Source organism: Mixophyes fleayi, chromosome 11, assembly GCF_038048845.1.
Source record: "Mixophyes fleayi isolate aMixFle1 chromosome 11, aMixFle1.hap1, whole genome shotgun sequence".
Classification (NCBI taxonomy): domain Eukaryota; kingdom Metazoa; phylum Chordata; class Amphibia; order Anura; family Limnodynastidae; genus Mixophyes; species Mixophyes fleayi.
In genome coordinates, this window is record NC_134412.1 from 19502534 (window position 1) to 19523606 (window position 21073).

Consider the following 21073-nt stretch of genomic DNA (forward strand, 5'->3'; position numbering starts at 1 on the left):
CCTAGATTGTCTATTCTTTTTTTACTCTCTCTCTCTCCTCTGTCTTCTCTCTTTTCTTGTCCCTCTTCTCCATTGCTATGAAAGCGGTGCAGGGAGGCCAGACTAGAGTCAGGAAGGGAAGAGTGGTGGCAGGTGAGATACAGCAGCAGGAGATGTCAGTCAGAAGTCAGGATAAATGTTTTGACGGGGCCAGTGGCAGCACTGGGTGATACACTGCTACCCCTCCTGTTTCTGTATGAGCAATGGCACTGATGACTGGAGAGTGACAAGAACACTGCTAGCCCTGTTTCTGTGTGAGCAATGGCGCTTGATCTCCTGAAAAGGGAGGTACTTATGGAATCCAAAACCCGCGAGATCCGAAAATGCCAAGATGACGTTTTGCCTCGATTTAGATCCGAGGATGTGTGAAAGTACCGAGCCGGCTCGCGAGCCTACTCTGATCCTCTAAATTCAGGTCGGCTCGGTTTTCAGAAAACCGGGCTTGAGCATCTCTAATTTTAACCATTTATACACACATACACACCAGGCTATACAGCATTTTAACAATTTGCACACACACACATACATATAAATACATACACGCACACATACATACATACATACATACATACATACATACATACATACACTACAATTACCCTATCTCCCACTGTAGCAGGAAGAGTGACCTGCAGCTCCGCCCCTCCTACAAGAACAAGGAAGAGGAGGATTTTCTTCTTCTTTCCAGCCTCCCGAGGCAGTCCATTATTGGAGCAGCCAGGGAAGACCTCCTACTGCCTGTAACTCCCCCCTGACACTGGACTACAAGGACCTGACCTCCTTATACAAGTCAGCATTGGGGCCATGCATGGGTTACACGTTTTAATTGCTTTCTATTCTACAAGTTCAGAAAGTAATTTCTCTAATTATACTAATTCCCTTTTTTTGTTGAAATGTTTAAAATTTCACATCTTCACTTACCATGCCCTTCTTGGTCTCCTGGTCTGTGGAAGGCTCCCTGGAGGAGGATGGTGGTAAAAAGGGAGTGCTTACCTAATCCTCGATCAGTCTTACAAGCCTCCTTTAACAAAAGCATTTAAATTAGAGATGTTCACTGACCCCTGTGTTTTGGTTTTTGGTTTTGTTTTGGATCTGGATTAACTTCGTGTTTTGGTTTTGGCAAAACCGCCCTCACGTGTTTTGGTTTTGGATCTGACCCCCTGGCACGCATATGACCCCGCCCCCTGTGCAAAGGGGCGTGGCTTTTGGGCAGTGGGGCCCACCAGGGATTTCACCGGTGGGCCAGTCCCACACTGTACACCTGTTATAGCATGCTTTCCCAGCCCTCATCACTAGTAATCGGCACTTAGCCCTGTAGCTGGAGCAGGAGATATGGCTGAAAATCAAGTACTTTTGCGATACCCAGAGCTTAGATCGGACGCTGCTACGTGCACTTGTGATTGGTACAACCCTTCCTCACCCTGTTTACTCCCCGAAATTGTAGGCTGTAGTAAGTGTCCTTTGCGCTCGAAGAGGAATAGAACGTGGCTGCGTTCTTTGCCGAATGAGCCGATTCTGGGCATGGGGCACGTGCAGAGTGATTTTGGCGGATGATATAGGCACAAAATCTCCGTTTACATCCCTTGATCAATCAGGCCCTAAAAGTGGGCATCCAGCCTGATGTTAACCGCGGCTGCAAAAATGGCAGCATGTATCATATTAGCATAATGTGTGTAAACATTATGTTGCTTATAACAAAGCAAGATATAGTGATTATAATTGTTATGTTGCATGAATGGGTTAAATATACACCTTCATTAACTATTGGCCTTAATGGGCCTATAGTACCTGAGTTCCAATTTAGTTCCTCAAATCAAATCAAATATTTATATTTTGCAAGCTACGTATGACAGCACAGGTCATCACCGGCAGCATTTGTGTAACAGGCCACTCTTGGCACTCATACAGCCCCATTGAGACCCGGTACAATAAGGGACAGATATAGAGGGACCCTGTATCTGTCCTGCTCCTCACAGGCCCCATGCTGTGCTCCAGTGTAGCGGGCAAGGCCGCAGGAGGGCACAGGCAGTGGGGTCCAAAGAGGATATCCCCCATTATCCGGTGAGCAGTCTGAGCCTATGCCATACTTGCCAACTCCCCGGAATGTCCGAGAGACTCCCGGATTCAGGGTGGGTCTCACGGACTCCCGGGAGTGTATGGCAATCTCCCGCATCTGCCCACTTCCTAGTGAAGTGGACAAAATTTGGTCCAAAATGCCGCAATTCTCAGGGAATCGCGGCATTTAGCCCCGCCCCCGCTGTAAAACGACCTGTTTGCGTCATTACATCACGGAGGGCAGGTCCAAAATGACGCGATTTTCAGGTCCCCGCCCCCCACACGCCCACTTCCCCCCGGCAGATCCCGGACACAAACTACAAGAAGTTGGCAAGTATGACCTAGGCACAATCTTTAAATACGCAAAACACTTTATAACACTGACACTTTGGGGTTCCAGCTACAAAAACAACTGAGTATCACTGATTTAAACAATAATTAGTCAGTATGAGGCAGGCTCTGATTGCTAATGCCAAGTAATATAGTAATTAACATAGAGGGGATAGAAACAGATTAGTATAATAGTTATGATCTCTCAATTCGGAGGGACAAACGAGGTCACTGTATAGAGCTGCTGTAACTCATCCGAACCTTATACAATTCCAAATGAAATCTTTAGCTATAGGATAGAGACAGAAATGCATTAGGTGGACGTGTAAAATAATAGTAGTCCCTCTGTACCCAAATTATAACCTCCTTAGCTTATTTTACATTGTGCAAGGACCTATGACACCATACACCATCTTTCTCTGCTGTCCTGCACCACTGTAACCTGCTTTATAAAGTAGTGCAAGAATTACGGAGACTCTACTGCAAATCTTCCCCTACAGACTTTGACCAGTTGTCTCAGTAGAGAGACTTGGAAACATCCCCAATTATCACCACTGGAGTTAAATACAACTAATGTATAGAAATGGTTCCGGAGGTTTAATTAATTATGACCTCCAGTTGTGTGAATGACATGTTACATATACACCTTTCTCTTCCCTGCTGTTCTATCTACACACTCATTTGCCTCTTGCTGAAGTCATTTTTAGGCTCTTCTCTCGGTCTGCAGAATGCCAAGAACTGATGCTGCTTTTGTTTTCAATCTGCTGGAAACATTATTAACAGATAATGGTCTATTACCCCGGTGACCCGCTGTGTCCAAAAGTGGGGAAGCAACTCTCCTGTGTGTAATGGAGTAAAAAGGAGCAGGTAATGAATGAAGCCGACGGACAGCTAAATCTGGAAGGTCGCCTCAATGTCAGCAGAGGCCGGTTGCGGAGGAGGCAAAAGTAGAAGGGATTTAAAAAGCAATATATATGGTGCTGGAATAGAGAGTAAGGTTTCAGCAGTACAGTCTTCCCTCTATTCTAAAAAAAATAGTCAGTAACTCTTGTTTTCAGATCATTGGCTGAACTCTGTGTGTACTATGATGTACAACCTTATTTAAATTAGAGATGCTCGGGCACGGTTTTCTGAAAACTGAGCCCACCCGAACTTAAGGGATCCAAGTAGGCTCGCGAGCCGGCTCGGTACTTTGGCGCATCCTTGGATCTGAAATGAGGCAAAACGTCATTGTTGCGTTGTCGGATCTCACAGGTTTTGGATTCCATAAGTACCTCCCTCCCCAGGAGATCCAAGCCATTGCTCATACAGAAAAATGGGTAGCAATGTTCTTGTCACTCTCCATTCTCCAGTGACATTGCTCAGTGCCATTGCTCACACAGAAACAGGGGTAGCAATGTTCTTGTCACTCTCCATTCTCCAGTGACATTGCTCAGTGCCATTGCTCACACAGAAACAGGGGTAGCAGTGATCTTGTCACTCTCCAGTCTCCAGTGACATTGCTCAGTGCCATTGCTCACACAGAAACAGGGGTAGCAGTGTTCTTGCCACACTCCAGTCTCCAGTGACATTGCTCAGTGCCATTGCTCACACAGAAACAGGGGCAGCAGTGTTTTTGTCACTCTCCAGTCTCCAGTGCCATTGCTCAGTGACATTGCTCATTCAGAAACAGGAGGGGTAGCAGTGTTCTTGCCACTTAACAAAAATTGACTGTAAATGACTGGAAATTAATGTTATTGATGTTAATAATAATGTAGGAGCAAAAAAAGAGCCAAATTATGTGATTTTATGAAAAAAAATAGGTATTTTAGAAAAAATAGGGATCAAAAACCAAAACCAAAACACGCGAGGGCATTTTTGCCAAATTCAAAACCAAAACACGGAGTTAATCCAGATCCAAAAAAAAAAAACACAGTGGTCACTGAACATCTCTAATTTAAATGCTTTTGTTAAAGGAGGCTTGTAAGACTGTATAGACCTATTTAGGTATATCTCCAATAGCCCCTTCTTTGTGGTACATTCTTGGTTGGCTGTGGGCAAAAGGCACCTGACATTTTAGAGGTGTGGTCAATGTCTGGGGAGATTGGGGGGTGTGTCCTAATCCAAGCCTGGCCAACCAGTGGCTCTCCAGGTGTTGTGAAACTACATGTCCCACATGCCTTATCTGATATTGGCTGGCTATCTACTGGCAAAGCATGCTGGGGGTTGTAGTTTCACAACACCTGGAGAGCCTCAGGTTGGCCAGGCCGGTCCTAGTCTATTATATTTAAATAATACAAATAATTGATTATAACAAGAAATAAAAATAATAATCCATTATTCAATAATTTGAGTAATCGATTTTTATATCAAGACTTTTTGTGAGGTATATTTACAAGAGGCTGATTGTGCTACCACTACCAATTATTTGTTTAGGGATTCGGATTGTATAATTTTTTTCCTCATAGGGGGAGATTCAATTAATAGTAAATAGCAGAGCCATGCGCAATGAGGCTTTGCGGCAATGTCCGGTCTGTCGCGGTTAAATAATTCAATATTTGTTTCTGAAAAATACATCTACTTTTAAGTTAAGTAATATGGGAGAGCTTGTATAGAGTGTGACTAGTTATATCAACCTCTATAACCTTGTGGTAAGGCCATGATGCTAGACCCTTTAAATCCTTCCCTATGCATAACATACTCATGAAGTAAATGCATTTTGCTTAGCTATGACCAATCCGGGGTTTGTAAAAACCGTGCAAACGGTCCCTGTTAAAGGACTATGGCTAGTAGATAGGTTGTGGCTTAGAGAACTTTGTGCTCCTATTGATTGCAATTAAGTTTTCCCAGCTCTCTATGGGGACTATTGACCAATAAGCTCTTTATTCCAGCGGTAAAGATGATTTTTTTAACACAGTGATAAAAAATCCTTTATTGCGTCAATTTATTTAACCAAATGCAGGGGAATCTTTGTTGCCCCGATGATATGGGCCCAGAATGGCAAGGATTTTCGCTGGCAATATAGCTTTCCGTTAATAAATCAGCCCCCCATCCCTAAATGTGTTCTGAGCATCACGACTAAATAACAGCGTTTAAACAATTTACATTGGTAATTTATTGAATGAATTCAAGAAAGATACTAACTATACACAACCCCCCCCCCCCCCCATATCTTAATGTCTGGATATTAGGTACTGACTACTGCTATTACAGACAGGCACTAAAATTCCCCTACCCTTCTGGGGTCAGCAGTGGTAGTGATGTCAGGTGAGGATAGGGCCCCAGCCCCATTCGTCCATTCACGGCCATATTGTGACTGCATGGACACATAGCTTCCTGTTGCACTGTGCAGTCACACACCCTTTGGCTACGTGGGCAGCACCATATTTTGCGAAGGTTGTGTGCACGGCTATGTGTGACCCAAGAAATAGCCGCACGGGGCCCCAAGTTATCTCATGGAGACCCTGTATCCCACCAGGGCAGAGGTGCACTGGAACACACACCACTAACAAGAAGAGGTTGATGACGCAGTCAACGAGAAACTCCTGGATCAAATAATGAATCTACCCTTTTCCCTAATGCATAATTACTTTTTTGGGTGCCTATAATCTGCTTTTGTTCAATTGAGTTACTAGTAGCAGTGACTGATCAGTGTTCCATTCTGCTTGGAACAAAGCTGGTGATGAAAAAAACTGCACTCTCATTATGTGTATCATTTTGTCTGGTTTGTGAGTCACAAATATGTATGTTATTGATGTCAACTGCAGCGTTGAGACCATCACAACTGACTCTGTAGTTGGGGGCAGAGACATTACGCGGCTGGCTTGGTCTTCTGGTAGATGGAAGTTTAGAAGGGTCTTGACTCATCCACCTGTGGAGAACTACTGTCCGTATCGCCGACTTCGCTGCAATCCCAGATCACTCCACCCCTAAGGAGGAGAAACCGGTGAGTACCGGATTGTGACAACATAGTGTTTGTTCGAAGAGCTTAGCTGGAGGAACGAACTAACATCTTATTCCAGATGCTGATTACCCCAATATGACTCAGACTACGATATCACTTTGGGAGAGCGCTCTCATAAATAACTTACTCAAAGGACACTGAGGGCTGAACCAAGAAAGTGTTCAGCAAGGAAAAGAAACACACACTGGTTTGCACAACTAATGTCTTCCTCCATAATTGATGTCTCCTCGTGATTGATGTCTTCCTCCATAATTGGTTTTCCCTCTACTGGAGAGTTGCTTGTAGATCCTTTCTCGACCGATGACTGCCCTACTTTGCACCTAAATATATGGCCATTGCATGTTGGAGGATTGGCTCACCTTGGTGCAAAAGTTCGAAATACCCATATGAGCTCCGATTGTCTCTTCACAGTGGCCTCTGATTGGACTACAGTAAATCTGGCCAGACTCACTCAGCCAAGCGCTAGGGGACAGACCGTACGGAATCGAGGATTTGGTAAGCACTCCCTTTCTACCACCGTCCTCCTCCAGGGAGACCTCCACAGACCAGGAGACCAAGACGAACATAGTAAGTGAAGATGTGAGATTTTAAGCATTTCAACAAAAAAAGTGAATTAGTGTAATTAGAGAAATTAATTTTGTAACTTGTAGAATTAAAAGCAATTAAAATGTGTAACCCATGGCCCCTATGCTGACTTGTATAAGGAGGTCAGGCGCTTGTAGTCGAGTGTCAGGGGGGGATTTACAGCCAGTAGGAGGCTGTCCAATGTTGCCTCAGATACTGAAGATGACACATCCCAGCATGCTGAAGGAACCGTGAAATGGCATCAGAGCCAACCAAAAGTGGAGAGCTTGGAGCCAAGAGAGAGAGAAGGAGGGAGTCCTGGGAATATGGCTTTGCCCTTTGATAAGTTAACACAAAAGTCAAACACTCTATTCTTTGTAAAACATGTGGTCAGAGCCAGGGGCGGATCTAGGAAATGACTATACCCCGGGCGATGTAGGGGGGGCAATTTAGGCCCCGCCCCCTTTCCGACTTCTAAGGCTGCCGGCGGCTGCACAGTATGTGCAGGTCCATTCAGCAGTGACAGTGTGCTGTCCCGCTGCTCTGATTGTGTTTAAAACACAATCAGAGCAGCCGGGCAGCACACTGTCACTGCTGAACGGACCTGCACAGTGTGTAGCTGTCGGCAGCAAGCCCCTGCTAGGGGGGGGGATCACCCCGATCGCCCCCCCCCCCTGGATCCGCCACTGGTCAGAGCTCCACGACCTTCTTCAAACTATACTAATTCTTGAGCTTGTCCACTGTGGAATAATGACTTAATCATGGATACCTCTTGCCAACTGTTCCTATCTCAGCGAGATGTCCCCATTCGCAGCCCACAAAAGGGGCATGACTTAATGGGAAAGTGGGTGGGTTATGAACCAAATATGGCCATTTGTGGGTGGAGTTTTGGCAGGGGCGGTGCTTATTTGTCTCAGTATTCTGAATGTTGGGAGCTATTTTGACAGTCGAGCAATGATGTGATTACGTGTTACCTAAACACACGTATGTGATGTCATATGTGAACCGATATAGAGAAGGACATGTCAGTGGAATTGTTGCCAACTCATCATTCCCTAGAATGACTAACAATTGCCACGAATATCTTATCAAAGCTGCTGCTGGAATAACCACTATGTAAATCATAATAAACAACTTAAAAATTTGTATTGTTCCGTTATAATAAATTATTACAAATGCATTTCTAGATTTGTGTGTACAAGCCTACGCTGTGATCTCCTGTAGATTATACAGGTTTCTTTGAATAGAAATTGAGTTTCAGGAATGTGCAATTTTGTATTGAAGTTTTACCAGCAATAAAATGAATAAAGGAAGTTAAACATATTGTGCAAAGTAAGAAGACTATCATCAATATTTGTCTATTGGCATTTATAGATGTTTACAAAACTGTTGTGAAACTGTATATTTTCCCTGTAAGGCACAGAGGCGTTTGTGCCAAATTGAATTACTTACTATAGTGTTTATTATGGGTAAAGGCATCACAGGATTGGTCCCAAATCTTCCTTGGGGCTGTTGGTGTGCCAGGGGAACATTTTGGAACTGAAACTGTTCTGGAGTTACAAGAAAGGCAAACTGGTCTAATTAATCATAGAGTGAGTTTATTTGTGTTGCCTTTCTTTACTTTTTCTGGAAAAACATCTCATATGTTCTGCGTGCCAGGAAAACTATCCTGTTAAGGCTTAAGCAGTTCACCCTTTATAATTAATGCCCAGGTTGGTTGTTGTAACGAAACAAGCTGTTCATTTTTCTCCAACATGACCGTGTCTTGTTTCACACAAGGGATGGAATTTAGTCAAGGATACTTTTTAGCCCTTTTGTTAACCAGATCCCCAGAATGCAGGAGAGGCAGGTAACAATATGATCAATAAAGGTTAATCTCACTGTGAGTCGCTCTCCTACGGATACACCCAGTGATATGTATCCCAATTTAGGCATTATGCATAATTTGTATTTTAACTGTAATTCATGCTTGGCTCAAGTGTGATATGTGCCACTCAAGCCACTATTACTAACCGAATTTGGTGCCCAGAAGACCAGTTAGACTCTGTGGGAAGCGCTTGTCATCCAGCAAGCAATCCCCTGCAGTCCAGCAATGGAGGGTTTAACCCTGGAACAAAGACTACGCTGACTGCAATGTGATCAGTGATACGGCTCTTCTTGGGAAAACTAATATGTGAACCTGGTATCTTCAGACAACGTGGAGCCGTTGCTGGCAGGTGGTCCTCAATGGAGATGGACAGCCCCTGACATACTCCTCAGCTCCTTTGAGATGCCAATCTCAGAACAGAGAGAAGAGGTTCCAGCCCTGCAAGATAACTCCTAATTGGGGAGCCAGAACAGGGAGGACCACCCTGAAGGCTGGATACTGGTGATTGCTTAAAAACATTGACAGGAACCAGAGCAAATATGTATTAATCTTGAAGAACTGGATATCAGGATTGACATTGAAGCAATATTGGTCCTTGATGGTCTGACTGAAGATCAGAGTGCTGCTGAAGGTCTGTGAGTATTGCCAACTCTTCTTCCTTCATCTTCCTTTTGTGGATCTGTGTGCCTGCCGAAAGAGGGATGACAATGAAGCAGGACAACTGCCTGGTCGGCATCATCAGTTGAAAGGTCTCTGTAGTCCAGAATCGGCCAACGGATACTCAGGGTTAGCCACTAGTAGACCAGTATAGTGATGTACATTTATTGCTTGTGTGTTGTCTTGAAAACATTACAGTATGACTTGGCCAGAGTAAATTGTCTGTGGGTGCCCAGGTATTGTGATATTTGGTGGTAGCCGTAGGATCACCCAGTCACTGTTAGGCAAACCACAAATAGCCACAGGGGAAACCCACACACAGGCGCGGGCTGGGACAGGGGATGCAGCTGCGTCATTGATGATGCGGCCGCATCCCCTGTCATGTGATGCGGCCGCCTGTGCGCTGACGCGGCCGCATCTGATGTCATCAGATGTCATCAGATGCGGCCGCGGGGGAAAGTTTTGAATTTTGCATCCAGGGGGCGGCCGGCCAGCCTACCCCCCCCCCCCCCCGGCCCGAGTAGCAGTCTGCCCCATTGCCCCCCGGGCCAGCTCGCCCCTGCCCACACAAGATATACACTGATATTAGCCACAGCATGAAAACCACTGGCAATTGAAGCGAATAACATAGGTTATCTCCTTACTATGGCACCTGTCAAAGGGTGGGATATATTAGGCAGCAAGTGAACAGTCAGTTTTTGGAGCTGAAATATTGGAAGCAGGAAATATGGGCAAGAATAAGAATCTGAACAACTTTGACAAGGGGCAAATTATGATGGTTGGATGACTGAATCAGAGCATCTCCAAAACGGCAGGTTTGTGGGGTCTTCCTGGTATGCAGTGATTAGTACCTACCAAAAGTGGTCCGAAAAGGGAAACCAGAGAACCAGAAACATGGTCGTGTCCACCCAAGGCCCATGGGGATCAAAGCCAAGCCCATCTGGTCCAATCCCAATCCAAAAGTTAATGCTGACTATGATAGAATGGTAACATCATAAACAGAACAAAAAGAGAAAGAAATTGTGTTTAAGAGGCACTCTACTAACCAAATAGTCAATGATACAATTAAAATAGTAAATCTTTATTATTTATTTCTAAAAAACTTTGAAGCAAAATATTTAAAAAAAGAAAAAATTAAGTGAGAATAAATATATACTGTAGATATGATAGAAAGGTGTCATAACACACAGTACATAGCAGCTTGCTACATAGGGGTCCGTGTAGCCGCAGATCGGTCAGAGTGCTCATGCTGACTCCCGTCCACCGCCAATAGCTCCTACAATGAGCAGAACTGGACCATTGAGCAACAGAAGAACGTAGCCTGGACTGATGAATCATGTTTTCTTTTACATCATATGGATAGAAGGGTGCGTGTGTGTCATTTGCCTGGGAAGAGATGACACCAGGGGAAGACGGCAGGCCAGCGGAGGCAGTGTGATGCTGTGGGCAATGTTTTGCTGGGAAAACTTGGGCCCTTGGTTAGGGCCCCATGGGTGCTTAATCTGTCAGGGGTCATTGTGGTGCTTCCCCTTCTTACATTTAGCAGTGGAATATTTATATGTACGATGAGCAGGGCTTAAGTTGCATTAATTGAATGGGCAGCAATATCACCAGGGTCAGAGAAGGAAAGTTATAATAAAAAGCAGATTGGTTTCTGAGCTACATACTGGGATGTATGCAGGTGAGAATTGTAAAAAATGGAATAGGCCAGAAGTAACACGGTAAAAATATGTATTATACCAGTGTTTCTTAAACCTGGTCCTCAGGGCCCCTAACAGTACAGGTTTTTCATATCTCCTTGCTTTAGCACAGGTGTATTCATTACTGACTGACACATTGTAACAGATCCACAGGTGGTATAATTATTTCCCTTGTCACCTGGAATACCTGCACTGTTAGTGGACTTGAGGACTGGGTTTGAGAAATGCTGCTCTATACAATGTATTTTACAGGATTTGAATGATCCGTACCTCCCAACTGTCCCCATTTTGAGGGACATCCTGATTCACAGTCTGCAAAAAAGATGGGGCTTAATGCAAAAGTGGGTGGAGTTTACACAAATGTAATCATTTGTGAACAGAGTGTGGGCCGAACGTGGGCGGTGCTTATTTTGTGCTGATTTTTCATGACTCTAAATGTTGGGAGGTATGATGTACTCAGTTTAATTCTTTTAATTCCAACACTTTCTCTTAATAGAATGCACATAGACATTATAGGTATTTTGCTGTGTAGAATAAATCTGCTTTATGCTGTCTACTAAGGAAGTGATTTATTATCAATGTGGTAGCCTATTTAGGTGTTTACCCTTTTACTGTGCCATAAGAAAATAGTTATGATTTGAGGCCAAGAATGCCATGTACGCGAGGTGACATTCTGGGGTCTCGAGATTAAATTCTCTCCAGGATTCTACTCTGGTGTTACTTCCTCTTTGAGCAGTAAGTGAGGGGCAGAGAGGCGGGCAGTGGTGGAAGAGGGGGCAGCTGGAGACTCAGTGTGGGGAGTGAGGGCAGGGGAACAAGGGGTATTCCTACCTAGAAACCTTAAGAAGGAAAAGCAATTGAAAATATCACCATTGTGCCCCAAAAGTCATTCTTTACAGGGTAGCAAGCAAGTTCTTCAGCTGTACATGATGTCCTAACAATGCTCTTGATAGGAAAAGTTCTTATATGAATGTTTCCTTATCATAACAGGCCTCCCCCGCGCCATCTACATTGGTGCACAGCACATAGTAAGTAGTGGTGTGAGATCAGTCTGGCAGTGAATCAGAATGAAGGAGTTTCACTCCGGTTCACTGCCAGACTGTCCCTGTACTACTGTGCAGCTTAGTCTATTGAGAGAGACTAAGGGGCTATTTATTAATAGAGCCCTGACTACGGGCATAAGGCTGCTTATTATTGCTACTTATTGCAGCCATAGTAAATCACTTATCACCGCAAATTAATAAACAACAGCATACGCCCGTAGCCTACCAGAGACTTGTAAGACCAATATTGGATGGTAACTGGTAATGCCGCATCCAGTCAGCCAAGTAACATTGTGCACTGTTACAGGATAAGACCTTGGGGATCCTTGATAACGTCAGTTCCCAATGAAGATTCACTGCCGCCAGGAGGGATGCGCACACAGTCATTGGGGTTTGTGTGTGATGCATACGTCCTCCTGCAGTCAGTGTATGACAAGCATAGTGACGGAGGGAGCATTAGGAAGTAGAGGTGCTGGGGAGTGACTCTTATACTGGAACTCTTTAACTAAAATGCTTATTTGCCTAGAATTAAGAGTCTTGAGAAGCTTCAGTTACCAGGATTCGTAGGAATAGACTTCAATAGATCATTTCATGAAAAGCCCATTCGGCTACCATTAGACAGTCCTTTATGCAGAGTAACAAGCTCCCGCACTTATACTCTTGGTTGCAGAGAGCATTCTCTGGGAGGCAGAATATTGTCTTGTGGACATACTACATATGTAACAAGTAACTTTCATATTTACTTCAGTACTACAACCACCCCTAAGGATGGGCCGCTGCTCATGGGCCAGTGCTGTGTGCTTGCCCCCAGGCTAAATTTGTCATCCCGCTACTGCCGAGAGGGGAGATCCAATAGCGGCAAGTATGGTTATATATAAATTATCAGGTTATTCGATTTATCAGAGCAGATAATGACGTTTACTGATCACTCATTGTAAGTGAGTTTCATGTAGAACTGATTTGATTAAGAGCAAATTTGAACTGTTTGCTCATTATTGTTGAAGGTTTTTTAAACTTTATTTACATTTCCTACATCCCCTCCCTTCCCAGTAATGGTACCTGGTGGGCCCCTCTTATTGGTCACCCATCATGTACTCTATGTAGCTGGGTCCCGGTGTCACATATAGCTGGTACCTTTACTGATCACCTCCAGCTACTTGTCTCCCCACAGCAGGAAATATATAACCCAATGTCATTACCTGACAGCCTCAGACCCTCTATGTCATATCTCCCCTGCTATGGAGAGAGGAGGGACCACCATCAAAGAAGTATTATTGGGAAAGGAGGAGATTTATTAAACTACTTAAATAATATTAATATTCTTATAACGTTGTATTGTGTGCTGGGGATCAGTGTTTTATTTGGAAATCATTATTTTTGTTATATTTTCCTAATGTCAATTACACTGATAAATACTATAGGCCTGGCCATTGTGTCTTTGTGAGGTAAAACACATTTTCTTTTAATAACAGCAATCTTCTGATAGTTATGGACCTAATTAGCAGTACATTTAGATGTGTAGAAATAAACTTAAAAGAGTGTCAGATAAATAATATATATTAAATGACAGGATGTGATAGGAGTTGAGTGAAAGTAAATGAGAAGAAAATAAATCCTTGGACACAGAGGACTATATGGACAGATGTGTGATAAATAGCCTGTGGACTCTGCCTCTTTATGGAATGTTGAGCTGAGTGAGGTCATAATGTGACATCATAATGGTAACTGCTGATATCACTGCTTCAAGACTCCACCCTCTGTCACACACAGTCAGGACACTGACCCAGCACCAGCAGACATCACCAGCTCTCCTGCACAGACTGACAACATCTTCTGCACCTCGCCATCCTCTCGCCAAAAGAGGCCAGGATTAGGTAAGTATATTGTCCAAAGCGTATTCCTCACTTGGATGTGCCTGCAGACTTGGAGCTTGACTACCCCAAAAAAAATCCTTGAGCTTGTTTGGAAATTATGAAATTTTTGGTTCTAGCAGGGCGCTACTACTTTTGCAATACTAAAAAATGGTCGTCCGATTCAGCAGATTGTGCAGCTTTGTGAGAGATACAAATTGGGCAACAAATTATAACTTCTGAATATTTGATTAAGGCTCAGTACTTGATTTCTGCATAGCCCCTTAATGCCCAGAGGGAAGGGCAGTCCTTGCAGCCATGGTTCCCCAGAGGTTTCCTCCACAGGGGGTTTTTCCTCTCCTGAGCGCTGAAGGATGACTCCTCGTGAGTCCAGGGGTATCCGCTATCTTGGTTCTCTTATAGAACAAGTTTGTAAGAGCCATAGCCATATTTTACTAGTTTATTATGCAGAATAACAAATGTACATTTTAATTAAAAAAAAACCTTAATAAATATATTTTAAAATATACTTTGCTTGTTCTTCATTTGTTTTCTTAATAAATGCAACTGAAATGGGAAGAGAAGTGGTGTGTGAGATAATGACTGGGGACAGAGATGATAATGGAGGGGACAGTACAGGGGTGGCTGAAAGAATGAAAACTCAGCATATTAAAGATAAACCACAGGTATAGGGAAGATAAAGGTTATCCAATGAATTAAATTACATTTATTCATAAGAAATTATGAAACATCTAAGAGATATGTGGTCAAAAAGAGGTAAAGAGACCTGTGTGTAAATAAAAGATACATCAATGTCATATACAGCTGCTGCTTTTATCCACCTGTTTCCTGTCTGCTTGGAGTGACTTCACCTGAAGAAGGGGGGTACAGCCCCCACCTCTAAAACGTTGTGTGTCATGACACCCACCTGTATCACAATAAACCAGCTCTGATCAGCGTTTGTAACATATACCATATATGAGGTGTGTTGTCTGATATAACGATTATTATTGGATATATAATTGGGAAGAGGAGGAGCCCAGAGAGCGTATTTAGGCACCACCGCGTCACATTGTACCTGGAAGGAGGAGACAGACCCGACTGTGAGACTTGGAGTGAGTGGAAAACTGCACAGAGGATCCTGACACATGTTGCAGCCTTTACACAGAAATATAATATCTGACAATAAAAATAAAGACAACAACAGTCTATTTAGGGAGCACATATTTTACTTCTGTTGTTTTTATATCCTGCTTTTTGGGTTTTTTTTACATTTTTTAAATGACATTTTAGCTGTGTCAGTAACTTTTGACCATGTAACCTGTAGATATAGGGGATCATGGTGAGTTGGACAAATAAATATCATAATAGTAAGCTGTAACAAGCTGGAGGTAATAATAGAACATTTACCCCCATGTACTGAGTCAGAGGCATCTGAAGATACATCCAGCGCTGCACCAGTTACATATGTGCCAGGTTTACGTTAGACGCACTTACACCCAACCAGGTCATAAGCACAATAAAAAATGTTTACATTTGTTTTAATAATGAAAAATGCATTCGCTATTAGAATTGATTTAAATAAAAAAAAACTATAACACACCAGGAATAATTTTCTTGTGTACAAATGAAATTAGAAACAAATACAATACGGGCACACATATAATATAGACACGCGCCATGAAGAAAGCTGCAGAGGTGAATCACAATCAGCCAATCAGAAGCGGCTAGTGCTGGCGACTGTCATCACCACCATCAGGGTGTATCTGCACCAGCCCTCAGGCATCCACAATGTATGTAGTTACTGACAAGTATATCCGCGTCTCCGTGCGGGTCTGCCTTAGTTCATAATAATGTGACCACGCCCTTACTGTCCTCGGTCTGCATTCTGCCTCTCCAGAGGTGAGGAGGAGCAAGTACCACATCTGTATACGGACGTCGGAGAGCACATTATTGTGAGCATGTGCAGGTTTATGTATTTTATGCTAAGCAAAAGGACGTACGCCCCACTCACAATGAGCCCCAAAGTTGATAATGTTTTAAAGTACTTTCCCAGGACACATTACTGCTGAGTAGTTACACTTATACCGGATACACAGAATGCAGTATAAGCTCACCTCACTGCACTACAATCCCAATCATGACAGGTCTGCTAAATACTCATCTTTATTAAATACTAACATATCACGCTCATAAATTAAGGATAGATGGTAAAGATAGTATCTTATATCCGGAATAGGATATATTTTATAAAGAAAAGCAATACTCCACCTCTGAAGACCCTTAATATTCCCTGTAGATCAACCTTCTCCTAACATTACCGGACAGGATTGGTGGGAAGGGAAGAATTCCTGTCTCTATTAATCCAATCTCACCGATAGAGATGCTCTGTGTATTATAGTCAGGTCAACTCCAATCACACCGACTGCTTCACAAACTTTGGGTTGAACCAATCTTGGAAAAAATTGAAATATATTTTTTGGGTTAATCAGTGTGATGGTCATTTTACTACTAGACTGAAAACTTAAATTTGAAGTTTGCAGGTCGCTGTTAAAAGACATTAAAAATAAACTAGAAAATCCTGTCTTTAACCATTAAACTGGATAGAGGAGAAACAGTAAAGAGGCAGCTCAGCTCTTAAAAAAAAGTGGTTAATTCACTAATACACCACAAGCCACTTACCAAAAAGAGAGTCGTCTATCTCTATGGAAACGGTAGCTAGAATGAATAAAATCACTGCGACATGATAGGTGCCTGTAAAACATATATGTATTGAGCAGAACCAAGTAAAATTAATATATATTTATTTTAAGAAATAAATGATCAACAATTAACACAGAATAAATCACCGATGAAGCTCATAAATGTATCCCCCTACCACAAAAATTCCCAAACAGAAGCTGTTCTTAGGAGATGACCGGTAATTTTTAATATAACTCTGTTGGAAAGGAAATTTAGGAGCTAAGAACAGTCTCTCTGGAAAATTAACTTGATGACAAAGCAGTTTTGAATCCCGGTGTTCTATATCTCACTAGGAATCATTGGCCAGGCTGATATAAACTAGAGATGAGCGGGCTCGGATTCTGCTAATCCGAGCCCACCCGAACAGTGCGGATCCGAACGGGATCCGAGCACTGTTCGGATATTTCCGGCGGGCAAAAAATTTAAAACGAGGCTCTGTCGTCGAAGTCTCGCGTCAAATCTCACGAGGGGTGGGAGGGAGGGTCCAGAACAATTCCATCTTGTGCCTCTTTTTTTGGCATTATGTGCTCAAGCTACCTCGGTGCAACCTTTTGGCCTAAAAACAATATTGTGAGATGTTCAGAATAGACTGGGAATTAGTGGAAATGATTGTTATTGAATGTTATTGAGGTTAATAATAGCGTAGGAGTGAAAAAAAAAAACCACAAAACTGGTTTTTAGCACTTTTTTTGCTTTTTTAAAAATAAACCAGAACCAAAACCTTTCGTCGGATGTTTTGGCAAAACAAATCAGAACCCAAAACCTCAAGCTAATCAGAACCCAAAACCCAAAACACTAAAAGTGGCCGGTGCACACCCTTAATATAAACACTCCACAATTATCGTTTCCAATTAAAAGCTGTCCGCAGATATTTTTCATAGTGAAAAATAATTGCAAATAAAATCAATAGAAGCAAAAAAACCTTGACACGTTTCTCCGTCTGATCTGACGGTTTCATCAGTAGGATAATCCATACTGACCATCTCCACTCATGATCTTTAAAACCCAAAATTCCAGTCAGTTTAATATACCTGCGACCAGATAGGCTTACTCCCCCACCTGGTCTGTAGAGGGAAAGAGGAATGGAGGGAAGTTCTTCCTGCACAGTTTATCTTGGTTTCCTTCTCGCCATCAGTAACCATCCGTTACTAACCACCCCTACTGGTGCCACCTGCCACCAAACTCACCGACTGCGTAATAGACCGAAATGCTCTCTTTATAATAGAGAAAAATAGATTCTAATGAAGCCGGAATATTATTCAGGGCTATGTATGCATTGGGATAAATCTCTGATTTTCTCTATAAATAACAGTCTCTCCCCTACATGACAATAAATCTACCACTTCAGTGGGCACATATATGTTCATGCTTAGATATTCAGATTACTCGGGATCCTTCCTCCTTTAATATTGAGAATATAGATCCACTATGCTGCCTCATTCACATAGTCTAAACTCCCTATTTTGGTGCCTGTTTGAATGAATCTGATAAAAGCATTATATGCAGATAGGGAAATGTATTACTTGCATCAACTCAACATCCTCATGAAGATTGATGTATGTATATTGTCCTCATAGATCACCCAGATTGTTAAAATGCACTGACTTCTGGAAAGAGATCCCAATGTGGTGGGCTGCCTTGTCCCTTTAGATTCCAGAGTTTGCCTGCTTAATCTCATAGACACGGACTAGGTAACCAAACAGATGCAAGATATGCGTCATCAATTTCTGTTTACGTCCATGACGAATGTGGCTCCATGCTGTCTTTCTTCCATTGCTTGTGTTTTTTTAATAACTCCCTTCCATACAAAAAGCATTGTGGCTCGTCTGGCAAATTTTATAAGACAACGAAACCTGGATTGAAAGTACTGAAACTAGGATTTAAAATTGTGCATTTAAATGTTATCTTTATAATTGATAGCGCCTGTATTTTGTATATTTTGTATTTTAATCAATGCGGTATTAGAACAAGTAAAGTTGACTTCTCTGGGTACAATTTACACATATACTCTGAATGACATAATGTAAAGGCACATCTTGTCAATAAAATTGTCGAAATGAAGCATATTGCAGTTATACTACTTGTCTAGTCTCCTAGGACTATTTGTTCTAATGCATTTCGTGAATTATCTCGCATTGAGAACCTTCTTATAACAGAAGGCATTTATATTCTCTTACTTTATAACAACCAGCCTTATCCTCAGTTCTCACAGAAATGAAGAGTGAAGAACTAATCTTCACCCTGGGAATTCTGGGTAACGTGAGTCTCAGCTCTTCAGTTTTACCTTCTGTGGATAATGCTGGTTGTTATAAAGAAGTTATGAGAATAGAAATACCTTCTGTCATCAGAAGGATCTTACTGCATTCTTTACAGGCTGTTCCTCTAAATATTCATCTTGTTCTACATGTGGTTGCAGGATTGTGGACATTTCTTCTGCAGAATTTGGACTTTCCCTGTCCAATGCCAAGCACACCCCACTGAAGAATGAATTGACCATTGTCAACTCAGGTCTACTACTACAGCATTACATAGAATGGTGAAACAAAAAGATTGTATCTACAGAATTTCTTATCTTTGGAAATGGCCTCATCCTCCTTAGGTTCCTTCTATCCTACTTTACTATAATCTTAATGGGTGCAATTTTATAAGGTTATCTGCAAATCCCAATTTATTTTAAAAAATATACTGCCCATCCACTTGAGATGACCCCATGTGGTTACTACTTACCCGAAGGAATAAGCTTATCATGACTCGTCCTCAGCAGTTCACCTTAGGTGAAGGGCAGAGCCAGTGATGTCATCATTAGGACTTGATAAAGTATCTTGCTTGTCCCTAGCAATAGCGGCATGGGGATGGCGTGTTAGGGACGGTGGCACTTTAGATCAGCTCTGTCACCTAGCTCCACCATAATATTCTTCTGATAAATACTAAACAGTAAACAATTTGAGAAGGCGGTGGGAAATTATAAGATGGTATTGAAGAGGGAAATCATTGCATGGACAGGGTTGTTTTGAGGATTTGCTAATCTTCAAACATGGGGAACAAGTGTCCTGGCTCTGTGTTCAGCAACAAGCACGATGCCAATGAAAAATACCAGCCAAAGAACTACTTGAGCTGGCAGATAACCACAAGGTCCAATTACTTTTTTTCAGACATGCAGCAGGTGTTCCGCAACAAAATAAAATATGATATATTTTAAACATTTCCATTGGGTAGACGAATGTATAACATATCAGAGTTTAAAGATCTATAGATGGTGAAAGGCACAAATGGATGTGCCCAGCATCAAAAAACAATAAAAATATTAAGTATCTAAGTGTATAAGGTTATCTATTCTATTGTTTGAGTGTATAGCAGAATCTGTGTGTAAGTGGCTGTAAGTAAATTAATATGTACCACCTATATGATTTAAGTCCCAGGTCTAGGATGTCTGCTATGTTATGTTTCTAAATGATATATAGTGCTACATACATCTAACACACAGTTAGACAGAAAAGAAACAGTATTTTTTGGATAAACTGGAAATTATCTTTGCAGGTGGGTAGTTAATGAGATTAGCTAGTGGTCATTAACATATTTGCCATGCTATTAGCACTTCCTTTTACAGTGTGTAATTTATGTGTATCATGATACCCTTAATGTGCGGCACTGCATAATATGTCAGGACTCTATCGATAACTATATTTCACAATTCTAGCATATATAGTGGATTCACTTTCACCAACCTGGATTAGCGCTGGCGGTAACAGAGGCACGGACTCTAACCAAGAACTGGTTTTCACCAGGGACACCCACAGGGAGGTTTGGGCTTTGTTGCTTGCAAGTTTGCAGGTCCAGACGAGACGAGCTAGTATGAAAGTGCAAAGAGAGTCTGGTCAACGTAGACAGAGCAGGTACACAAATGCACTGCAGGGTGCCAAATCAGCAAACAGAAGGAAAGTCAGAACAACTCCAGTCAGCAACAACCAGGAGCATTAACAGTACCAAACGACAGGCAGAAAAGAGGTCGGGAACGATCTGAGTCAAAATTCACAGGGATTGGCCACAAGAAGTACTGCGACTCTGCAGTAAAGGTTTGGAGCCCAATATTCTAGCACAGGCCTGAGCACTGACCAGGTTTAAATAGCTGAGCTGATGAGTAGGGCAGGCAACAGGACAGAACACATGACCACAGATTCAGAGCTCTTAAAGGGCCATGCGCCTTCAGTTGTACAAAGCCCTGGAGCTGAAGGAAGAGCTGAGGGAGCGTGCCAGACAGCGGGTTTGAAATATAACTGCCGGTC

General features: G+C 42.5%; 1 long non-coding RNA gene across 2 annotated transcripts in view; it reads left to right on the forward strand.

The window, feature by feature from the left end:
* LOC142107645 (uncharacterized) overlaps window positions 1–14577 on the forward strand; it is a 176111-nt gene extending 161534 nt beyond the window's left edge. For both annotated transcript variants that reach the window (XR_012679991.1, XR_012679990.1), the window contains exon 2: window positions 13969–14577. This is a non-coding gene — a long non-coding RNA (uncharacterized LOC142107645). The remainder of the gene's footprint in view (window positions 1–13968) is intronic.
* Window positions 14578–21073: the final 6496 nt, after the last annotated feature.